Raw genomic sequence first — 16,883 nt, forward strand, 5'->3', positions numbered from 1 at the left:
AAACTAGCCAATCATAGCTTCAGAACTCTAAGCACCTGAGAGAGAGTGGGCACCTCCCAGAACATTATATTGTGCCACGCCCAACAGAAATACTCCACTTGGATAACATTTACAATCAGCTCCTCAGCTGCTCATTCCACCACTGAGTTTACAATGACTTATGGGTAGAAAAGCCACACTAAGTAATTTACTACACCGCAGGAGTTCTTTATGATCAGTTGATTGAGGAAGAGAAAACTTGTGCCTGGTTTACAGAGGGTTCTGGGTGATATGCAGGCACCACTTGAAAGTGGACAGCAACAGCACTACAGACCCTTTCTGGGACTTCCTTGAAGGACAGTGGTGAAGGGTAATCCTCCCAATGGGTAGAACTCTGAGCCATGCATATGGCTGTTCACTTTTCATGGAATAAGAAATGGCTAGATGTGTGATTATATATGGATTCATGGGCTGTGGCTAATGGCTTGGCTGGATGGTCTGGGACTTGGAAGGAGCATGAGTGGAAAGTCAGTGACAAGGATGTATGGGGAAAAGGTATGAGGACAGATCTCTCTGAATAGGCCAAAGGAATAAAGATATTTGTGTCTCTGGTGAATGTCCACCAAAAGGTGACCTTGGCACAGGAGGACTTTAACATCAGGTGGATAGGATGACACATTCAGTGCAAACCAGTCATTCTTTTTCCCCAGCTACTCCTGTCATTGCTCAATGGGCTCATGAACAAAGTGACCTTTGTGACAGGGATGGAGGTTATGCATTGGCTCATCACAATGGATTCTCACTACCAAGGCTGATTTGGCTATTGCCACTTCTGAGTGCCCAATCTGCCAGCAGCAGAGACCAACACTGAGTCCACAATATGGAACCATTCCTCAAGGTGATCAGCTAGCAACCTGGTGGCAGGTTGATTACATTGGACCACTTCCATCATGGAAAGGACAGCATTTTGTTCTTACTGGAATAGATACTTATTCTGTATATGGATTAGCCTTCCCTGTGTGCAATGCTTTTCACAAAAACTAGCATCTGTGGTGATACCACCTTGGAAACCAACGGAGGGGTCACTATGAGTCAGCTCCAACTCGATGGCACATAACAACAACAAAACATCCTTGGACTTACAGAATGCCTTATCCACCATCATGGCATCCCACACAACATTGCTTCAGACAAGGGACTCACTTTCACAGCAAATGAAGTACACCAGTGGGCCTATGCTCATGGAATTTACTGGTCTTACCATGTTCCCCATCATCCTAAAGCAGCTGTCTTGATAGAATGATAGAATGGCCTACTGAAAACACAATTACAACTCCAGCTAGGTGGCAATACCTTGAAGGGTTGGGGCAATGTTCTCCAGGAGGCTATATATGATCTAAAACAGCATCCAATATATGGTTCTGTTTCTCCAATAGCCAGGATTCATGGGTCCAGGAACCAAGGAGCAGAAACAGGAGTGGTACTACTCACTATTACCCCTAGTGACCCACTCAAAATTTTTTTTCTTCCTGTCCGTGCTACTCTATGCTCTGAGTGTCTGGAGATCTTAGTCCCAAAGGGAGGAATGCTCCCACCTGGAGACACAATACTGATTGCATTGAACTGAAAATTAAGAATGCCTCTCAGTCATTTTGGCTTCCTCATGTCTCTGGATCAACAGACAAAGCAGGGCATAACTGTACTATCTTGCGTGTTAGATCCAATTACCAAGGGGAAATTGGATTGACTTTACATAATGGAGGTAATGAAGAGTATGTGTGGAATACAGAAGATTCTTTAGGATGTCTCTTAGTACTACCATGCTCTGTGATTAAAGTCAATGGAAAATTACAGCAACCCAAATATGATATGACTGCTAATGGCCCAGACCTTTCAAGAATGAAGTTTTGGGTCACCCCACCAGGGAAAGAACCACGACCAGCTGAGGTACTTGCTGAGGACAAGGGAAATACAGAATGGGTGGTGGAAGAAGGTAGTTCTGAATATTAGCTACAACCATGTGACCAGCTGCAGAACTGTGATTGTTATATTTCTTCATTATATATGTGCATCAAATATTTTTGTTTCCTTCTGCTATGAATGGTGAAATGTAAATAAGGTTAATGTGTTTCAGTTGTACATGTGTTAGCATATCATGTTAGGTGCAAATAAGACTTTATAATTGCCTTTATTTAGAGATTATATACAGTTAAGAAGAGTGTACAACTATCAAGTTGACAAGGGGTGGACTGTGGTAGTTGGAGTAGTGTGTCAACTTGGCTGGACTACAAGTCTGTGTGGTTTAAGCAATTGTGATGTGGGTTGTTCCAATGATGGGATAGATGTATATGTTTTGAGCAGCCAATCCACTGAAAGAGAGTTTCCCTAGGGGTCTGGCCTGCTTCCAGTATATTTATGGACATCTTAGTAAAAGAGACAATCTTCTTCTGTGCATGGGGATTGTGTTGTGCTGCCTACAACTGCCCGTGAGCAAACAATCCACCATTCAGCCTGGAGATCCTGCATTTGTATTTGTTGGTGTCAACAGCCAGTATACTGCCTGCCAACCTTGAGTGCCTCAACCCCTGCAGCTGCATGAGTTGGGAAAGGCCTCCAGCTTGACATTGGATCCAAGAACTTTGGACTTGCCAGCTTCTTCTATGAGTGTGTGAGCCATTTTCCTAAGACAAATTTCTCTTTCTCTCTATATATAAGCTTTACTGGTTTTGTTTCTCTAGAGACCCAGTCTAACACACCTCCAAATTGTAAACGAATAAAATCCTGTTTATTAAAGCCATTCCATTTGGTGTATTTTCTAGTAGAGCAACATGAAGTAACCAAAACACTACTGATTTTTGTGTGTTGATCCTGTACGCTGCCACTTTGCTGAAGCTTTCTATTAGTTCCAGTAGTTTTCTTATTGAGTCTTTATAATTTCCTATGTATAAGATCATATAATTAAATAGAGATATTTTCCTTCTTTGCCAATCTGGATGACTTTTATTTCTCTTTCTTGCCTTATTGCTCTGGCTGGAACTTTCAATACAGTATTGAATAGGAGTGGTGATAAAGGGCATTCATCCTTGTCTTGTTCTTGTTAACAAGGGGAATATTTTCAGTTTCTCTCTGCTGAAAATAATATTGGCCATCGGTTTTGTGTTTATGCCCTTAATTAACATTAAAGAAATTTGAAGCCTGAAGGTAAACAGAACAATAACAAAATAACAACAACAAAAGTCTTAGTATAGTTCAATTCCTAAATGTATTTATTTAATTGCTTATAGTTTCATGTAGATACTAATCAAAATAAATCTGGAAAAACTATATTAATATCAGACAAAGTAGACTTCAAAAAAAAAAAGAATATTACCAGGAATAAAAAGTTACATTGCATAATGAAAAGTAAACAATTGAGAAAGAAGATAACCATCCTAAATATATTTGCAACTAATAATAAAGTCTCAAAGTTAATTAATCAAGACCTAATAGAACTAAAAGTATAAATAAGAAAATACATGTTTATTTGTAGACATCAACACTACTCTCAGTAATTGATAGGATAAGCAGACTGAATATTAGCAAGGATACAAAAGACCTAAACGCATTATCAATCAACCTGACCTAGTTGACATTTAGAAAACATTCCAGCTAACAACTGCAGTATATATCTTTTTTTTTTTTTTTTTCAGCATACATAGACCATTCACTAAGACAGACCACATTATGGGCTATAAAACATACTGAAACAAATTGGAAATAATTAAAATAATACAAAGTATGTTCTCTAACAACAAAAAAAGTTAACCTAGAAATAAATAACAAAAGATAGCTGGAAAATATCCAAATATTTGGAAATTAAATAACACATTTCTAAATAACTCATGAGTCAAAGGGCAAGTCATAGAGAAATTAGAAAATATTGTGATGGATGAAAATGAAACCCCTGCATATCAAAATTTGTTGTATGCGGTACTTGGAGATAAATTTTAATGTTAAACCTTTATATTAGAAAAGACTTGTGCTTGTTATCAATTTATTGCATCTCAGTTCCAAATTTACCCTTCAATATACACTCTACAATAATAGATGGAATTCATTTAAGCATTTCTCTTTAAAGTAAAAATTATAGTGAGTTTTCTCATTAGAGAGTGCTGGAGGAATATTAAAGCAGGAAGAGCCTTGGGATTTTCACAGAGGAAAGGAGGAGAGAGGGTCAGAGGAATGATGACAAAAGGGTGCAGGGGAGCTCTGCTCCAGATATGAGACTAGAAATGTGTGGTAACCTTACAGCATTAGCCTAGTAATACACTTTCCACCACATCTCAACACAGAAAGTGGTGCTCCTACACTACCCATATATAAAAGAATCCTACCAGTTCTCAAGGTTTCCCATCTGCCTGAAGACTTTCCACGTACATAAACCAAAAAAAAAAAAAAAAAAAAACACTGCCATTAAGTCGAACCCAACTTATAGTGACCCCTCCTTGGGTTTCCAAGGAGATATTACTACGGAAGTAGATTGCCTAACCTTCCTTCCGAGGAATGGCTGGTGGGTTTGAACCACCAGCCTCTGGTTAGCAGTCAAATGCCTTAGGCATTATGCCATCATTTATTTTATTTACTTTTATTGTGATTTGGGTGAAAGTTTATAGAGCAAATTCACTTTCTATACAGCAGCTCACATACACTTTGTCTCTTGACACTGATTGCAATTTCCCACAGTGCAACAGCTTCACTCTCACTTTGTCCCCATAGTTACCACTTCCCTATGTCCTTCCCTCCCATGCACTCCTGTGACCCCCACCCTAGCTGTCTCCGTGTGTATACACAGCCCTTCTATTCTCCCATGATTGATCTTTCCAAGGAGTTTATCTACCTAATGTAATTGTTCAGTTCATATGCCTGTCTTTTGTTTAGCTGAAAGCCGCAGGACTGGGTTCCATGCTACACCTGAAGGGCATCTAGGGGCCATAGTCTCAGTGGTTCCATCAGGTTCTATCAGGGCAGCAAATCTGGTCCCTTTTTTTTTCTTCTTTTTCATGATTCTGAGTTTTGTTCCACAGTGTTCTCACACTCTATCCAGGATATCCTACATAGATCTTCCTCCAAGTGGTTGACATTGGTAGTAGGGCCCCATCTAGTTCCTCTGGTCTCATAGTTGTATAGGCTAAGGATCACATGGTGTACCAGTTGCTTGGACTTATTGTTTCTATGCATCTTTGTTTTCTTCATTCTTCTTTGCTCTGAACAAGGAGAGACCCATCGTTGCATCTAGATGGCTACTTGTAAGTTTTTAAGATTCCAGTCACAACTTGCCAAAGTAGGATGTGGAACAAACTTTTGTGTAGTAGGTTATGCCAAGTGAACTTGATACCCCCTGCAATAATGGTCCCAAGCCCACTGATCCAACTCCTCGCTCCCTCTAGGTAGCTGGCTATGTCAAAGAAGTGACTACAATCTTGTTCCCTGTCAGCTCTACTACTTACCTGGGAATTCATATGCTGTTGTTGTTGTTGTTGTTGTTATATGCCGGCAAGTTGTGTCTGACTCATAGTGACCCTATGCATAGCTGAACAAAATACCGCCCAGTGCCGCACCACCTCCATGATCCTTGCTATACTTCAGCCCATTGTCGCAGCCACTGTGTCAATCCATCTCATTGAGGGACTTCCTCTCATTCATCGACCCTCCACCTTACCAAGCATACATCCTTCTTCAGGGAATGGTCCCTTCTGACGATATGATCAAAGTGGGTGAGACGAAGTCTAGCCATTCTCATTTTCAAGGAGCATTCTGGTTGCACTCCCTCCCTGAATTCCCAGGACAGATCTGTTAGTTCTTTTAACAGTCCATGGTACTTTGCCAGCACCACAACTCAAAAGCATCAATTCTTCAGTCTTGCTTATTCATTTTCCAGCTCTCACATGCATATGAGGCAATTGAAAATATCATGGTTTGTGTCAGGTGCACTTTAGTCCTCAAGGAGATATCCTTTTTCCTCAGAACTTGAAAGAGGTCCTTTGCAGCCAACTTGCCCAGTGTTATATGTGGTCTAATGTCCTGATGTCATCTAATGTCCTGGGAATTCTTATAGAACATACAAATACACTTCTAGAAATATTGTCTGCCAACCCTATACATGGTCATGAGCATACTCCCCTCTGCATAGACATACCTAATAGTTCAGCCTGTCCACCCATCTATCCACCCATATACCCATGTTTGCCTTCACTGACAATGCAGTACTGTACATGCAAAAGGGTGCATCTTTATTGCCTGTACCTCCCATGAACCCCCTCACTGTCTTCCTTTTCCTCAATGCCACCATGATGATCACTCACATAAGGCACATTGCTCTTCTCCTCACCCAAATCAGTACTTGTCTCTACCTATCTAACAGTCTACCTCACCTCCCCTCTCACCCCTAGTAACCAACAAAGAAAATTTCTTTCCACATATTAGCCTTTCCTTGACTTTTTACAATAACGGACTAATACAATATTTGTTCTTTTGTGATTGATTTATTTCACTCAGCATAATGTCCTCCAAATTCATTCACATTATACGGTGTTTTACAGATTCTAGGTTATTCTTTAGGGTTGCATAGTATTCCATTGTGTGTATGTGCCATAGTTTGGTTGTCCATTCTTCTGTTTATGGGCACCTAGGTTGTTTCCATCTTTTGGCTATTGTAAATAGTGTCGTGATGAACATGGGTGTGCATACATCTGTTCTTGACCTGGATCTCACTTCTTTAGGATATATACCTAGTAATGGGATTGCTGGATCACATGGTATTTCTGATTCCAACTTTTTAAGGCATCGCCATACTGCTTTCCACAGTGGTTATATCATTTGACAGTCCCACCAGCAGTGTATGAGAGTCCTGATCTCTCCATATCCTTGCAGCATATTTTATTTTCCGTCTTGTTGAAATTTGCTACTACTGCTGGAACAAGATGGTATCTCATTGTTGCTTTTATTTGCCTCTCTCTAATGGCTAACAATCGTGAGATTTTCTTCATATGTTTGTTGGCTGCATGAATATCCTCTATGCTGAAGTGTCTATTCATGTCTTCTACCCATTTTTAAATTGGATTATTTTTCTTTTTGTTATTGAGATGTTGGAGTTTTATATAAATTCTAAAGATAAATCCCTGTTGGATATGTCTTTTCCAAATATTATTTCCCAATCCATAGATTCTCTTTTAGAGAAGTCTTTGGAAACATATAAAAATTTAATTGTGACCAGGTCCCATTCATCTAGTTTCTCTTCTGCTGTTTGTGCATTTTGAGTTATGCTTGATAGTCTATTTATGCCATATATTCCACCAAAACCAAATTCACTGCCTTTGAGGTGGATCTGACTCATAGCAATCCCTCCTTGGGTTTCCAAGGTGGTATCACTACAGAAGTAGATAACCAAACCATCCTTCCAACGAGTGGCTGGTGGGTATGAACTGCCAGAATTCTCTATATTTGCCCCAACTTTTTTCCTTGAGGATCTTTATACTTTTAGGTTTCACATACAACAAGTCTCTGATGTATCTGGAGTTAGTTTTTATATATGGTATGAGGTACAGATTTTTGTTTCATGGTTTTGCAAAAGGATATCCAGTTTTGCCACCACCTTTTGTTAAACAGACCATCTCTTCTCCATTTAATGGATTTCAGTCCTTTGTCAAAGATCACCTGACCATAGTTCAATCAATCTATTTCTGGATTCTCAATTGTATTCCATTGGTGTCTGTCTTTGTGCCAATACCAGGCAATTTTGATACTGTGGCTATATAGCAGGTTTTGAGATATGGGAGTGTGAGACCTCCTACTTCGTTCTTCTTCTTCAGCAGTACTTTCCTTATCTGAGGTCTCTTTCCTTTCCATATAGTTAGTGATTGTTTTTTTCCATATCCTTAAAGAATCTTGATGGGATCTGAATTGGGATTGTATTGAATGTATAGATTACTTTGGGTAGAATTGACATTTTCACAATGTTCAATCTTCCTATCCACAAGCATGGCATGTTCTTCCATTTATGTAGATCTCTTATGGTTTCTTGAAATAGTGTTTTGTAACTGTCTTTGTATAAGTGCTTTGTGTCCCTAGAAAAATTTATTCCTAAGTATTTATCTTTTTGGTAGCTAATGTAAATGGTATTGATTTCCTTATTTCTTTTTCAATCATCTCCTTGCTGGTGTAGAGGAATCCAACTGATTTTTTGGATGTTGATCTTGTAACCTGCCATAATGCTAAATCACTTAACTAGTTCCAGTAGATTTTTGACTGAGTCTCTTGGGTTTTCTAGGTATAGTATCATATCATCAGCAAATAGGGATAGTTAGACTTATTCTTTGCCAGTTTGGATGCCTTTGAATTCTCTTCCTTGCCTTATTTCCCTGGCTGGAACTTCCAACACAATGTTGAATAGAAGGAGTGATAGACAGCATCCTTGTCTGTTCCTGCTTGCAAGAGAAATATTTTCAGTGTCTCTCCATTGAGAATAATGTTGGCTGTTAGTTTTGCATAGATACCCTTTATTATGTTGAGGGGACATTCTATTCCTATTTTGCTGAGAATTTTTATGAGGAATGGGTGTTGGATTTTATCAAATGTCTGCTCTGCATTGGTTGCTATTATTATGTAGTTCTTTTCCTTTGTTTTATTTATGTGATGGATGATGTTGATTGGTTTTCTAATGTTGAACCATCCTTGCATACCTGATATAAACCCCACTTGATCATAGTGAATTATTATTTTTTTTTTTTTTGATATGTTGTTGGGAGTCTATTGGCTAGGATTTTGTTGAAGATTTTTGCATATATATTCATAGGAGCTATGGTGGCATAGCACTTAAGGCATTTGGCTGCTAACCAGAAGGCTGGAGGTTCAAACCCACCAGCCACTCCTCAGAAGGAATAATGGACAATCTACTCCTATAGTGATACCACCTTGGAAACCCATGAAAGGGTTGCTATGAGTTAGAGCCAACTCAACAGCAATGAAGTTGTTTTTTTTTTTTTTTTTTTTTTTTTTCATATATTCATGAATTTTATTGGTCTATAGTCTTCCTTTTTAGTGATGTTTTTGCCTGGTTTTGGTATCAAAGTTATGCTTGCTTCATGAAATGAATTTGTGAGAATTCCATCCATTTCTATGTTTTGGAATAGTTTGAGTAGGATTGGTGTCAGTTCTTTTCTGAATGTTGGTAAAATTCTCCAGTGAAACAATCTGGACAGGACTTTTTTGTTGGTGGTGGTGGTGATGTTTTTGAGAGCTGTTCAATTTCTTCTTTGATATGGATATGTTCATCTTTTCCACCTCAATCTGTGTTAGTTTAGGTCAGTAGGGTGTTTCTAGAAATCTGTCCATTTCTTCCAGATTTTCAAATTTATTAGAGTACAGTTCTTCATGTTGTTGTTGCTGTTACATGCCATTGAGTAGAACCCGACTCATAGCAACCCCTCCTTGGGTTTCCAAGGCAGTATCACTATGGAAGTAGATTGCCCCATCTTCCTTCCGAGGAGTGGCTGGTGGGTTTGGACTGGCAGGCTTCTGGTTAGCAGTCAAGTGCCTTAACCACTATGCTACCAGAGCTCCCAGTTCTTCATAGTAACCTGATATTATCCTTTTTATTTCATTTGTTCTGTTGTGGTGTCACCCATTTCATTTCTTATTCATGTTATTTGTATTTTCTCCCTCTTTTCCTTTGTTAAATTTGCCAATTGTCTGTCAATTTTATTATTCTTTTCAAAAAATAAACTTCTAGTCTTGTTGATAATTTCTATTGCCTTTATATTTTCTGTTTCATTGATTTATCCTCAAATGTTTATTATTTCCTTTCTTTTGGTGACTGTAGGTATTTCTTGCTGTTCTTTTTCTAATTTTTGGAGATGTTGGTTTAAAGTGTTTGCTCTGGTTACCTAGTGCCGCTCTGACAAGCATATACCACAAATGGGATGGCCTTAACAAACAGTTTATCCTCTTACAGTTTGGAGGCTTTAAGTCTAAGTTCAAAGTACCAGGCTTTAGGGGCTGGGTGAGAGACCCTCAGCCTTGGGCTTCAGCTCTGCCTCCAGCTCCCAGCCCACTGAAGTTAAAGGTTTTTCTTCACTCAGACAGCTGCTGGCTACTGAGGCTGCCAAGCCTAAGATTGACAAGTGAAAAGGCACTGTCCCAATATTACCAAATCACATGACAGTCCATTAATTCAAGTCCATGTTAAGTCCCAAGGTTGGTAGAGCATGACAGGCTGCTGAACAATGACATGCATGCCATGAGCTAGAGACTATCCCCAAAACTTCTCCTTATATACAGAAATCAGAACACATCCCAAAGGCAACTACTCAGCTGCTTGTGGTAGATTTCACCATGGAGTTGATTGCCAGTCTCATCATGGGGAATAACTACCACCAGCTGCCCAGCCACTCAACCAGGCCCAGCTAAGTTAACATACAAACTGAACTACTACAGTGTTGATTTTGGCTCTTTCTTCTTTTTTGATGTGTGCATTTATTGCTATGAATTGGCCTCTGATCACTGCTTTTACTGTGTCCCAAAGATTTCGGTATGGTGTGTTTTCTTGAATGTTCAAGGAATTTTTTTTATGTCATTTTTTATTTCTTCTATTACCTAGTCATTTTGGAGAAGAGTGTTGTTCAGTTTCCATGTGTCTGCTCTTTTCCCATTGATCTTCCTATTGCTGATGTCTAATTTGGTGTCATTGTGATGTGAGAAGATGCTTTGTAGTATTTCAATGTTTTTCAGTTTGTTAAGGCTTGCTTTATGTCCTAACATATAGTCTGTCATGGAGAATGTTCCATGTGCACTGGAAAAGAATGTATATTGTGCTTTTGTTGGGTGAAGTGCTCTGTAGATATCTATAAGGTCAAGTTGGTGGATTGTATTGTTTAGTTCTTCTGCATCTTTGTTGAGTTTCTTTCCAGTTGTTCTATCCTTTATTGAAAGTGATGTACTAAACTCCCCTACTATGACCCACCAGCCACTCCTCGGAAGGAAGGTTGGGCAATCCTACTTCCGTAGTGATACTGCCTCGGAAACCCAAGGAGGGGTCGCTATGAGTCAGGGCTGACTCGACGGCAAACAACAACAACAACAACTATGACTGTGGAGTCACCTATTTGTCTTTTCAATTCTGTTAGAGTCTGATTTATGTATTTTGGTGCTTTTTCATTGGGTCCAAAAATATTTATTATGGTTATAACTTCTGGGTCAATTGATCCTTTAATCATTATATAATGTCCTTCCCTGTCTTGTATGGTGGTTTTGTCATAAAGTCAGTTTTATCAGAAATTAATATTGCCACTCCTGCTCTTTTTTGTTTGTCATTTGCTTGGTATATCTTTTTCCAACCTTTGATTTTTAGTCTATTTTTGTCTTTTTCTCTAAGGTGTGTCCCTTGCAGATAGCATATTGATAGATTATGTTTTCTTATCCAGTCTTCAACTCTCTGTCTCTTGAGTGGTGTGTTTAATCCATTGACATTCAATGTTATTATTGACAAGTATGAATTGATTGTTGCTTTCATTTTGTTATGTGTTTTTTCATAGTGTTCCTAGTGTCTTTGTTCCATATAATTTTCTATTCTGAGCTCCTTATGCTTATGAATCATGTCATCATTTCCTTTGTTGCTGTTTTAGTATTTGCTAAATAGGTGTGTTTGTCCTCTTTTTATTGTGTTGTGAAGGTTTATTATCATTTTTCTTTGAAGTTACCCTGTGATTTGTAATCTTCTCTCTGAGTTTAGAATAGTCCTTTCTATCTTACAACTCTCTTGACGTCAAACCATTTAGAAGTACACAATTTTTATCCCTCTTTTTGGTTTGTAGAAGGTATGATGGCATAGTGCCTAAGGCATTTGATGGCTAACCAGAAGGCTGGCAGTTCAAACCCACCAGACACTCCTTGGAAAGAAGCTTGGGCAATCTACTTCTGTAGTGAGACCACCTCAGGAACGCTAGGAGGGGTCACTGTGAGTCAGATCCAACTCGATGGCAGTGAGTTTGGTTTTGGTTTTATTTGTAGTTGTCCTCATTTACCAACTGATGTCTCTTGTTGCATGTTTATGATCTTGTAAGCTGATTTTACTTTGGATACTTCCATAGCTGAGTTGGTTTCTGGGATATATCATCCTGTGTGTTAATGGTCAGTTGTTGTCTGCTATTGGTTTTCTGTTCAAAGGACTCTTTTTAGTGTCTCTTGTAAAGTTGATCTGGTTTAAAAAATTCTCTTAATTTCTGTTTATCTGGAAATGTCCCAATTTCACCATCATATTTGAGGGACAATTTTGCTGGATGTACAATTCTTGGTTGGAAATTTTTCTCTTTCAGGGTTTTATATATACCATCCAATTGCCTTCTCACTTACATGGTTTCTGATGAGAACTCAGAGCTTAGTCTTATTGGTGGCCCTTTGTACATAACTTTTCATTTTTTCCATGCTGCTTTCAGGATTCTTTCTTTGTCTTTGCTTTTGATGAGTTTGATGATGATATGTCTTGGTGATTTTCTTTTGGAATCTATCCTGTTTGAGGTTCGTTAACTTCCTGAATGAATATATTCTCATCTTTCATCATATCAGGGAAGTTCTCTTCCTACAAATCTTGGACAATTTTCTCAGTGGTTTTCTTTTTCTTGCTCTGTTCTGGAATTTTTATTACATGTAGGTTATTCCTTTTGATGGTATCCCACATAAACCTTAGGCTTTTTTCAGTTTGTTTTTATCTTTTTCTGATTGATCCCCTTCCAAAGAAGTATTCAAGTATTTGTCTTCATTTTCATTAATTCTGTCTTCCATTGATTTGATTCTACTCCTTTGCCCTTTCAATGTGTTTTCTATTTCTGAAAATTACTAAATTAATCTTCTGGATTTGTATTATTTCTAATTTTTCATTTATTTTTTTTCATTTTGTTCTTATGTGTTCTTTCAAAATTGTTCTAGGCTTTTGCCTGTGTTTTCCTTAATTTTTTTTTTTTTTTTGATGTATCTCTCAATCCATTGAAGATAACTAAATATAATTCTTTTAATTCCTTATCAGGGAGTTCCAATGTGGCTTCTTCCTCCAGGATGTGTTCTGTGTCTGTATCCTGGCCCATTATTTTTACTGCTTTATCTTGCTTCTTTGTGTGTATTGTGACTTTCTGTTTTCTCCAAGATGTTGTTGTATTTATATTTAATCAATGATTGTATGTTGGAGTGATTTGTTAAAGATTTTTTGTTGTTGTTCTTGTATCTGAGTGAGCAGCATACTATGTTCCTCTATTTGCTAGTTGTCAGCACCTGTGCACTCACCACCCATCTTCTGTGGTCATGATAAAGAATGAGAGTGGCTGCATGAATCTCTGTTAACTTTTTGTGAGGGTGAATAAGGTGAGTCAGGGTCTTCTTGGTGGTCTTTTATCATTGTCCAGTTGGTGGAAAAGGAATTTCTGGCTCTCACTCAGTATGTGCAGCTGAAGGAGGTGTGGGTGTTGTAGCATCATATGGGCATGGTTGCTCTCTCTCACTCAGTTAGACAAAAATGACAATAAAAAAAGTAAAAGTAAGCAGACAAGAAACAAACCAAATAAACAAGCAGGAGCAATCATCAAAAAGAGGAAGAAAAAAAAAAAAGGAAAGGAAATAAATGAAAGAAAATATTTAAAGAAATATTTTTAAAAGCCAACTGAAATATGCATAGAAAAAGGGAGAAAAAAGAAAATAAAAACAAAAAGGCTGCAATATTTGGGGATATGGCAGTAAAAGAAAAGAGATAAGCTAGGAGAATAATGAAGAAAAAAGGAGAAAAATGTAAAAAAGAAAAACCATAAATTCATTAACATTAGAAAAGAAAAAAAAAGTGGGAACCAAGAACAGGGAATAGAAAAAAAGCTGAAAACTAGACCCTGGGGAAGAAAGAATACAGAATAATAATAAAAAGGAAAAAAAGAAAAAAATATAATAATAATTTTTAAAAACACAAAAACAAATTAAAATAAAATTCTGTGCAGAGTGTGGCAGGGCACCCAGGTTCCATCAGAGGACAGACTAGAATTCATGGTGGCCCAGACTTTGGGTGGGAGTGAGGGATAGCTGTACTTCCATTCACCAAGGGGGTGTGGGGTATAAGAGTTACAAGGGGAATATAGCACACTTCCAGTTATTCACACCCAAAATATCCTTGGGCTTCCCAGAAAGTGGAGCCTATTCTTAGGTGCCTGGAATCTGAGAGAATGTTGTCACTTTAAATATCCAAAATGGTTGAAACCTTTGTAAACATTCAAGATGGCTTCACCCTCCAGAAGGAGCTCTGGTAGCATAGTGCCTAAGGCACTTGACTGCTAACCAGAAGGCTGATGGTTCAAACCCACCAGCCGCTCCTCGGAAGGAAGGTTGGGCAATCTATTTCCATAGTGATACTGCCTCAGAAACCCAAGGTGGTGTCACTATGAGTCAGGGCCGACTTGATTGGACAAAACAACATGACAGCACCCTCCAGATAGCCAAAAATCCACAGCTCAGCCTGTCTCTCTTTTTGCTGCTTCCCCTTTTATTCACCAGCCACCAGTGCAGTCCTCCATGCAGCCCCTAGCTGGCAGGGCTGGTTTTTAGGTTAATTCTTAGGTCCTAACACCACTTGGCAATATCAAAGCTGTCTTTGCCATTAGGACCACTGACAGACTTCAGCTCCGTATGTCTCTTTTATTTTTGGTATTTTCATATGGGTTCTTCTAATAGTTGAAGTTTACTTCACTTCTGTATCCTTCCTTTCAAAGCTCAGGGCTCCAAGATTTTCTTCTGTATCTCCGTTAATTGGTTCCCCTTTTCTTTGTGGAAGAGGGTTTATGTATTTTGTCTATCTGTTCTGCTATCTTCCCAGTTACTTTCTCCCCACACACATAGCATGTGAAGGCTTACTGTCCAGATAAAACCCCAACGGCCTCCCACAGACCTCTTTGTAGCCCATCTATACCTCAGGGTTTTCCATGAAGTCTGCTTCCTTAGTGGCCCACTTGCAACTTCCCCTGTATACTCTTGCTGGTTGTTGATCACTTGCTACCCATCTGCTCTTCAGAGGGTTGACTGCTTCTTACCCAGTGAGTGGCTAACTTGTTTGTTATCCAATGGGCTGAACTATGCCTTCTCAACTAAGTTCTAAGCTGCTGCCAAGTTTGTCCTTCTTCAGGTAGATTCTCTAAGCCCTAGGTTTCCATGTTAAATTTCCTTATTTTTATACTTACTTTCTTATCATAGTTTTTTATATTTTGATATTAAAATTTCTCTGTTTAACCTGATATATCGCTTATATCTCCTGAGTGAACACAGACTGAGAAAGGAGGAAAATTCCCAAATCAGTATTTAAGAAACTAGGAAAAGAAGAACAAATTAACCCCAAATCAAATAGAGGAAAGGAAATGTCTATTATCTGGCTGAGTGTTAAGCCACAGGACTGAGTACAATTCCAGGTCCAAAAGATGACCTGGGTCATAGTGTCTGGGGTTTACTAGTATCTATCAGACCAGTAAGCCTGGTATTTTTCATGATTTTGAGTTTTGTTCCACATCTTTCTCCCAGTCTATCCAGGATCTTCAATTTTGATCCCTTTCCAAGTCGTTGGCATTGGTAGGTGGGTACCATCTAGTTCTTCTGATCTCTGGGTCATGTAGGCTGAGGTTGCCATGGTCCACTAGCCCTTTGGATTGTTTCCATGTGTCTTTGATTTTTTTCACTCTTCTTTGCTCCTAACAAAGAGAGACTAATAGCTGCCACTTAGATGGTCACTTGCAAACTTTTAAGACCACAGTCACTACACACTAAAGATGTAGAACAATATTTTTGTACACTATGTTATACCAAATGAGATTGGTCCAGTGACTCACTCCCTCAAGGTGCTTATGTTGTGGCTAAGAAGTTATCCTACCTTTGCCCCTTGTTAGCTTTAAACTGCATGTGGACATTTTTTAGCACATATAAATATATATGTGTAGGAATATTGACTGCCAAACCTATGCATGATCATAGGTATATTCCCTTTTGCCTATCCATTCCTGATCTTCTTGCCTGTATATCTATGTACCTACTAGTAGATTAGTGTTTGCTATTACTGATAATACAGTACTGTGCTTGCAATAGTATTTACCTTTATTGTTTGTACCTCTTCTGCAACTGTTCATGTCATTTCCTTTTAACTATCCATCTGTATTCCCTACCTTTCCCACTTCTTCCACCCCTGATGACCAACAAAGAAAATTTTCTGCCCTGTGTAAACCTTTCCTTGACTTTTTATATACTTGTCCTTCTCTGATTTCTCTCAGCCCTAGGTTTCCATGTTAAATTTACTTACTTCACTCAGTGTAATGTCTTCCAAGTTCATCCATGTTATGAGGTGATTTGTTGATTCTTCTTTATTCTTTAACATTGCATAGTATTCTACTGTGTGTATGTAGTATACTTTGGTTACCCATTTGTCTGTGGATGGGCACTTAGGTTGTTCCCATCTCTTTGCTATTGTAAATATTGCTGCAATGAACATTGGTGTGCATATATCTATTCATGTCCCAGATCTTCCCTATTTAGGATATATTCTTAGTAGTGGGAATGCCAGATCAAATGGTATTTCTACTCCCAACTTTTCAAGGAAGAGCCATACTTTTTCCACAGTAACTGTACCACTTTACAGTCCCAACAGCAGTGTATGACAGTTCTAATCTCTCCACACCCTTGCTGGATTTGTTGTTTTCTGTCTTGATGATCTTTGTTAGTATTGCTGGAGTGAGATGCTATCTCATTGTTTTTTTGATTTGCATCTCTCTAATGCCTCGGAAGGAAGGTTGGGCAATCCTACTTCCGTAGTGATACTGCCTCGGAAACCCAAGGAGGGGTCGCTATGAGTCGGGGCCGACTCGACG

The sequence above is a fragment of the Orycteropus afer genome, unplaced genomic scaffold, assembly GCF_000298275.1.
Source record: "Orycteropus afer afer isolate SDZICR_OR568_19922 unplaced genomic scaffold, OryAfe1.0 scaffold00449, whole genome shotgun sequence".
NCBI lineage: Eukaryota > Metazoa > Chordata > Mammalia > Tubulidentata > Orycteropodidae > Orycteropus > Orycteropus afer.